General features: G+C 44.2%; 1 pseudogene; it reads left to right on the plus strand.

Moving 5' to 3' along the window:
* Nucleotides 1–6443: 6443 nt before the first annotated feature.
* LOC118092397 (U2 spliceosomal RNA) lies at nucleotides 6444–6545 on the plus strand (annotated as a pseudogene).
* The last annotated feature ends 1798 nt before the right edge of the window (nucleotides 6546–8343 follow it).

The following is an 8343-nucleotide window of genomic DNA, read 5'->3' on the forward strand; positions in this document are numbered from 1 at the left end:
GGGGATGTGAAACTGGGTCTCTCTAGCTTTAGCCCAGCACTCTAACCACTACACCACTCTGCCTCTCTTCAAATTCTCCTAGCTATTACAAACCCCTTCCTTCAGCTTAAGCAGTGCTTTGAATCTCTGCCTTTATTGTTATGGGACTTTAGTTTTAACAATGGAAAGCTTACATTCTTCCAAGTCAGCAGGCCTCTCTCTTTCTCTCTCACACACAAGTATTTCCACTCCCACCAAGGCTTCCACTACTGTGCAAGCAGCATCCGAGGAATGAATACGCTTCCATTTATTTTCATATCTCTCGGGCCCACGTTAACTCTCAAGGCAGCGATTGTCTTAGCAGCCTATTAACTTACTTTTTAGAAAGTCATGCCTTTCGCTCAGAGACAGCTGACAGAAGGAATTCAGAGATGCTGCTGATATCCGAAGAGACTTTTAAAATGGCATTTGCTGAAGTGTCACCGGGAAAAAGCTTAGCAGAGAGGAAGGATTTATGAATTGCGGGAGAAATGAATGGCTCAAAAAAGTGAAGTGAAGTGGAGAAAGCTGGGACTGATATGATTTCTCATTGTGACTGACAATCCAAATAGGGCTCTGATTTTTGGCAACGGGCAACAATGTCCTGCGATGATCAGATCTGAAGACTATTTATCTGATGCTGTGGACAGCGCTGAAAGCAGGATCTAAGGGGAGAAGGGCGATATTTTGAGATGTCCTTAGGCATTCCAAGCTGTGTCACTTACATAAAACCAGTAACATTTCCAGTGTGGCTGATTCATTGAAAAAGAACCACAACACTGGGGAAAAGAACCATGGGCAGAAAAGAACGAAAGAAAAACCTGTTTGCTGAGCATTTATCCTGATTTATTCTGATGCTATTTAAACAAACAAACAAACAAACAAACAAAACAAAACAAAAACAGCCCGATTCTCCAGAAGCTCACGGGTCTATTGGAAACAAGCTACATCACTGCAGCAGCCATCCGAAAGCTGGCAGTGCAACTTTTGAGCATTGCTTTGCTACCCTCATCACATTCCAAACATAGGATGTGCTGCTGCAGCATTCACAAAAAATGCTGGTGGGAAAGAAAAACAAACCCATTTTGACTAAAGGATGCTGACTTCTTCAGCAGCGAAACTACATGTGAGTTGAGTCTGAGTCAGCTGAGGATCTGTCATGTTATTTATTTGATTGGAGGCTAGGCCCACCTGGGTGAACTTTAGGGACAAAGCTAGATGTGAGGCTATTCATACAACGGGAATCGTGTGACTGTCGCTGTTGTTGCTGTTTTCTAAAAAGTAAACGTGCAGGACACCGCAACCAGGTACAGACTGGAATCTACTGAGGATTGTACAAGGATATAAACTTTTCACCTCCACCTGCACAGGAAGAAAGCTTACGTTGGTGTAAATGGGAGCTTTCCTTCCAGTGAAAATGACAAGCGCAAGGAGCCCTGTCTGGATTGGGACATGGGAGAGAGGCTCCTCATCTGGATTGGGCTATATCACATATGCTAATTGGTTGGCACCTGTCTTCTTCAGGAGACAATGGAAGAGTGTGCCTTCGGGGTGAAGTCAAACCGTTAGAGAGTTACAGCGCCTGCAGTGGCATAGAGACTGATACAAGAGAGACATGTTTTGTTGCAGCTGGGGCAGATGAAGTGGTCCGGTTGTGCTGCTGCAGATGCACCATGACATTTCTTCTCTCTGTGCTTCTCCCAGCGGTCATTCCTCCTCTGGTCACTGCTGTAAATGCACAACCTGACTGTCTGTCTGTCTCCAGACACTGCGGTCCTCTGCAAGGGATCCCCACACACTGGACTTGATGTTTGCAGACATCTTTGTAACACCGAGTTGGTTTGCCAAGGGGCATGGTGCCTGCAGCCTGTAGAGATTCTGCCATCTTCCATTCTGTGGACATTACCAAGCCAGCGCAGTATATCTGCAGTTTACTGCTATCTAATGCAATTGCCTCAGGCTCGGCCATCAGCAGTAGGTGGTCAATGCCCTCCTGGAGATCCCTCCATTGATAGTCATGAAGGCTGTGCTCTGCTTCCACAGCTGGAGTCAGCAATGCTTCTGAATACCAGCTGTTGGAAACCACAGGAGGGTGAGAGTCCTGCTTGTGGGGTTTTTCACAGGCACCATGTGAGAACAGGATGCTGGACTAGATGAGCCACTGGCCTGATCCAGAAATCTCTTCTTATGATCTTATATCCCCAGCCCCCAATGAGGCTCTTCACTTTGCAGGAGGGGGAGTTGGAGAGAACATCCAGGCATAATTCTCTCTAGTTTAGCCCTCTCTTCTGTTTCCTCCTCATCAGTCTAAGCCTGCAATCTATACCCAATCCCAACAAGGCTATGGGGCTCATGGGAGAAACCTCTCACTGGATTGGGACCCTTACAGGGAACCAGGGCCATGTTTAGCATATGCACCGCCGGGGCGCAAAGACCCACCCAGCGTCCTCAAATTAACTTTTATTGACCCCTTTTTTGGGGGGGGGACTCAAAGTTGTTGAGCTTTTTTTCAGAGGGGAGGAAGCCAAAGTTGTTGACTTTTAACAACCTGTAACAACGATGGGGAAAACTGCTTCTGTTTCCTGACTCGTCGGGAATATTTGAAACTAAAGAGTAACAGAGCGACCGGGGGGGGGGGGGCACTTTCGCTCCATTGCTTTTCACTGCCACCAATCAAGAAGGACCGGTATACAGTAGGTATACATTTGGCGCCCACCAGAATTCAGCGCCTGGGTGCCCCACACCCCTTGCAGCCCCGGGTTAAGATGGCCCCGCAGGGGACACTGTGTTCATATCCGCCCCATCACAGACAACAGTATTCATGTCACTGTTAGAACCACATCAATAGGATCGATTGCAGATCCACATGATTACACCAAGGATGGAGACTGTAGCCCTTCATCCCTAAACTCCCACCACCCCTGGGTCATTGGCCATGCTCGCTAGGGATCATGGGAGTTGGAGTCCAACAACATCTGGGCAAGAGGCATAAGTTCCCCATCCCTGATTTTGCACACCCTTACAAGGACATGGGGTTACACCCTGGTTTCTCACACTGTGCTTAGGAAGTGAGGATTCTGTCCCATCACATTGAAAGGGTTAATCATGATGAAATATTCTCAGAAGATGGAGACACATCTGGTGGCAGCTAAGACAGATCTTCTTCAGTTCAATTAACAGAAACCTTGTGGCTTTCATAAAATATATGTGTTTATTTTTAGATAATCTTAAAATTCAACATGAGACCCGGAGGTAAGTGGGGTTCTAGAGGAAGTTTAAAGATAACTTGGTGGATATCGCTGTTAAGGCTAATCCAAATGAGGAGAGGCGGAAATAGTCTTAATATTCCTTTTGTGCATTATTATCCTCTAAGGAGTTTAAATAATTTATCAAAATGTTGATTCCTTAATAGCAGAGGAATCCAAGAAATATAGGTCTTTAGACTTAAGACCCACGATGGAATAATTGCATTTTTTTTCTTAATTTAGATAACTGTGCACCAGTTGAGCCTAAGGCTACTTTGAAGGTTAATGTGGATAAACTTTTAGAAATTAAGATATCAGAAATGAATACATTTCGGAAATTATAGCTTCCAAAGCCATCCTCAGCAGCAGAATGCAACTATTAAGATGGAAGTTATTTGGAGTGGGTGGGGGAGAATTATCTCTTTTCTAAGCCCAGTAATATTGCAACTGCAGAGAGGGAAAATAACGTATCAGTTTTAAATCCTATAACCAGTTTTCCTTCTCATTGCCTATTTGGAATCATGAGCTGACAGATTTTGGAAATAGGATTAGATTACCTTTAAAGTTCCAGGGTGGGTCCCCTGTTGTCATTTAATTGACTAAGAACATCGCTGCCAGTCTAACACGCCTTTCCTCATCCACATACTGTTATTTGGCCTCTTTTACTAAATCTTCAAAAGATTACAGAATTTTGAAGTTGTCAGCTAGTTGTCAATGGAGGCTGCATTTCTTCTTAGGCAACTGCAGTTTTTTAGCCAGTTTCCAGACTGGTCCAAAAATCAATAAGACGAGATCGCAGAAAAGAGGAAGGAGGAGCCAGGTGGTCACCGCGGAGAATGGCAATCCTAGTTGTGGACCATTTTGGACCATTTTGCAAAGATCACAAGCAAGCATCACTTTCCTATTTCCCCACTGACCACCATCACATCTTCCGTATTTACGGCAGGCATATGTAGTGGCTTGCCTGACTTGGCGATTTCAACTTTTACTGCTAGCATTTCAAGGACCGAACAACTTCCTTATTGAATCAGATAAAGGTCAACCTAAACCAGCATTCAGTCACCAACAGTGGCCTGTGTGGATGCTTCTGGGAAGCTAACAAGGAGGGCATGAAGAAGATAGCTACCCTCTGTTGTATAACTTCAGCTCCTGATATTCAGAGCTACACTGCTCCTACACTTGCTCGATCTAGGTATACAGTGGTACCTCTGGTTAAGAACTTAATTCGTTCTGGAGGTCCGTTCTGAACCTTAAACTGTTCTTAACCTGAAGCACCACTTTAGCTAATGGGGGCCTCCTGCTGCGGCCACGCCACCGGAGCACAATTTCTGTTCTCATCCTGAAGCAAAGTTCTTAACCCGAGGCACTATTTCTGGGTTAGCAGAGTCTTTTAACCTGAAGCGTTTGTAACCTGAGGTACCACTGTAATGTCCAATAGCCATTGATGGAGCCATCTTCCACAAATTTGTCTGGTTTGTTGCCGTCTAAGCCAGTGGTTCTCACCACATCTTGTGCCAGTGAGCTCCATAATTTCCAAGTGTGTGAGGTACTTTCTTCACACCTAAGCTGACTATTAGCATATAGAGAACACAGAATATAGAGAGAGTCAAAGGCCCATCTTTGACTCAGCATCCTCCTTCCTCCAGTGATCAACCAGATGCCTCTGGAAAACCCACAAGCAGGTCGTGAACACAACGGTCCTCACACAAATGTTTTTCAGAGCTGTACTGTCTCTGATAGTGGAGGCAATACACAACCACCATGACAAATAGCTGTTGGAAGCCTTATCCTCCATTAATTTGCCTTCTTATCCCCTTTGAAAGCCATCTAAGTTGGTGGTCATCACGATACCTTGGGGCAGGGAATTTCACAGTTTAACAAATGCAGCGGTCAAGCGCTTCCTCTTGTCTGTCCTGAATCTCCCGCCATTCAGTTTCATTCTCTCTATCCGCTTCCTCCGCAATGTGCATAATTCTATACACCTCTAAAATGCCAGGGCTCCAGCCCTTTCATCATTTCGGATGCCTTTTTCTACACCTTTCCCAGATCTACAATATCCCTTTCTGAGGTGTGGTGACCAGAATTGTACTTCGTATTCTAAGCACAGTTGCACCACAGATTCGTACAAAAGCTTCATTGGCTGATCTCACATTCTAATATTATGAGGGATGAATTTCTTTCTCTTCACACTGTTCACCCCCCTCCCAATGGTTATGTACTAATTGTGGTGGTTGAATAAAAGAAAGAAAGAAAATGGCCTAGCAATCCTTTAGTGCAGAGAATAAATCTCATTTTCTCCCATAGTCTTTAAAAACTTTTGAATTCCACATTGACACTATATATGTAAAGCACTATGGTTCCACTTTAAAACATTGTGACTTCTCCCAAAGAATCCTGGGAGCTGTAGTTTGTGAAGGCTGCTGAGAGTTGTTAAGAGACCCCTATTCTCCTCAGATGCAGATGGCGCTGTAGTCTAAACCACTGAGCCTCTTGGGCTTGCCAATAGGAAGGTCGGCGGTTTGGATTCACACAACGGGGTGAGCTCCCATTGCTCTGTCCCAGCTCCTGCCAACCTAGCAGTTCGAAAGCATGTCAGTGCAAGTAGATAAATAGGTACCACCGTGGTGGGAAAGTAAATGGTGTTTCCGTGCTCTCTGGTTTCCATCACGGTGTCCCATTGTGCCAGAAGCGGTTTAGCCATGCTGGTCACATGACTGACCTGGAAAGCTGTCTGTAGACAAACATTGACTCCCTTGGCTGAAAGCGAGATGAGTGCCACAACCCCATCATTGCCTTTGACTTAACTATCCAGGGATCCCTTACCTTTTTTTACCTTTATTCTCCTCTGAGAACTACAGTTCCCAGAGTTTTCTGAAAAGAGGGATTGGTTGCTAAATGACTCCAGGAATTGTAGCTTCTTGAAGAGAACAGGGGTCTCCTAACCACTCTCAGCAGCCTTCTCAACTAGGGCTGCCATACGACTGGGGTTTCAAAGGCAGAATTGATGTCTGGAGGGAATTTCCGAAAGGTGGCACTTTGTCCTCCTGGATCTTAGACAAGTCAATCAATAAATCTCATTTTGTTTTGTTTTTTTGTAAAGAAAAGTTCAACAACTTTCGGGGTGTCCTGGTTTTCAATTTTTGAAATATGGCAACTACTGTAGCCTTAACAAAACTACAGTTTGCTTCTCGGCCTTGTGGCTAAGATCAAGTGTAGTATCTTTTCTCATCAGTTTAACAAACTATAGTTCCCAGGATTCTTTGTGTGAAGTCATGACTCTTTAAAGTGGCATCATAGTGTGTTAAATGTACCGTGTGGATGTGGCCCAAATCAGAATGCTATCCTTCAACGAGAATCAAAGGCAAAAAATTGGGATTTTGAAGTACATTGTCAACAACAACTCTGTGATTTTTTTTCTTAAAAGAAGAAGAAGAGATGAATCTAGTACAGTAGTATCACCCATGCAAAAGTATATGCGATATTGATCTTTCTTTGGAAGGGATAACAGAGACAGGTATCATATAGTAGGGAAGTAACATCAAGGACAGCCTTTCCTCATAAAGCAGAGAAGCCCTCTCCGTGCTCTACATCCTGGGTATATCTGGAAAATGGCCCTGTGAGGATGCTAATAAATCCTCTGCAACAAATTATTCACGAAGATCTTTAGGGGAATTTGAATAAATCCTCACAGCCATTTAGTGGGTAATCTCCTGATCAGATCCCCATTTTTCTTTAGAGGACAATAATATAATATATTAGCTCTTGTGCTCTGCGCCAGAGAAATGCTATATATCAAAAATATGAATATAGTCAAAATATTGATCTCTAGCCAAAGTGGAACTAGAGGAAACTGTAAAAATGTAATGTAGTCCATTAGAGAGAGGGATGGGAGGGGAGAAAGATTACAAGCACAGCCGTCTCAGGAAGAAGGGAATGTCTTGATTATCCCAAACAAGCTATTGTTCCCAGGATATTTTTTTTGGGGGGGGGGGAGAAAGTGATGATTGTTGACATTGTATAAAGGTGCTTGGAATGTAAGGTCACAAGTTCTGTTTCACTGCCTGTGGAGTTCTGTTCTTAGTACAGGGCAAAGCAGGATTTTATTAAAAAACAAAAACAACAGCCATCTTAAATGAAGCTTTTAAATGAAGCTTTTAACTTTTTAATTTCATTTATTTTTGGAGGGCTGTGCTTTAAACAACAAATAGTGCTCTGCTCTTCAGTGCTCTGAGGGCAACTTTGTGGACAGCCTCGGTTCCTGCATTGACCTATGGAAATACAGTGGAACCTTGGTTCTCGAACTTATTCCGTTCTGGGAGTCCATTCGACTCGTGAAACCGTTCAAAAACCAAGGCGCGGCTTCCGATTGGCTGCAGGAGCTTCCTGCATTCTAGTGGAAGCCGTGCCGGATGTTTGGCTTCCGGAAAAGATTCGAAAACCAGAATACTTCCAGGTTTTCGGTGTTTGGGAGCCAAGGTGTTCGAGAACCAAGGTATGACTGTATAGGAAGAATAGGCAGACAGAGCTATAAGGTACAGAAAAGCACAGAAAAACAACAAAGTGAGATTTTGTTAGGATTACGATTTGACTCGGAGCGGGTGGTTATGGGCATCGCACTTTGACTCAGGAGAGGGGAAAAACCCCTGAACCATCCCAATAATTTCATTGTCCACCCTGCCCACAAAGTGGTACAGCCCTAGAATCATAGAATGGTAGAGTTGGAATGGACCATGAGGGTCATCTAGTCTAACCCCCTGCAACGCAGGAATCTTTTGCCCAACGTGGGGCTCAAACCCACAACCTACTGACTGAGCTATCCCTCCAGTTGTATGCCCAGAAGATACAAAGTGCTAAACTGACGCTCAATGATTTCAGAGAGAGAAAAGATCCCCAGCATAGAATATGCATGGCATTGGAGAAAATAAGGGCATTGCCATGGGGCTCTCAACAAACACACATTGGAAGAAGTGAGCGCAATCCTAACTGGGAATAAGTCCCATTAAACTAAGGGAAGCTTATTGTTCAAGCGGACATGTGCAGGATTGTGCTGCTAATCTCTTTTATAGACATTTATCTCACC

This window comes from Zootoca vivipara, chromosome 12 (assembly GCF_963506605.1).
Source record: "Zootoca vivipara chromosome 12, rZooViv1.1, whole genome shotgun sequence".
Classification (NCBI taxonomy): Eukaryota; Metazoa; Chordata; class Lepidosauria; order Squamata; family Lacertidae; genus Zootoca; species Zootoca vivipara.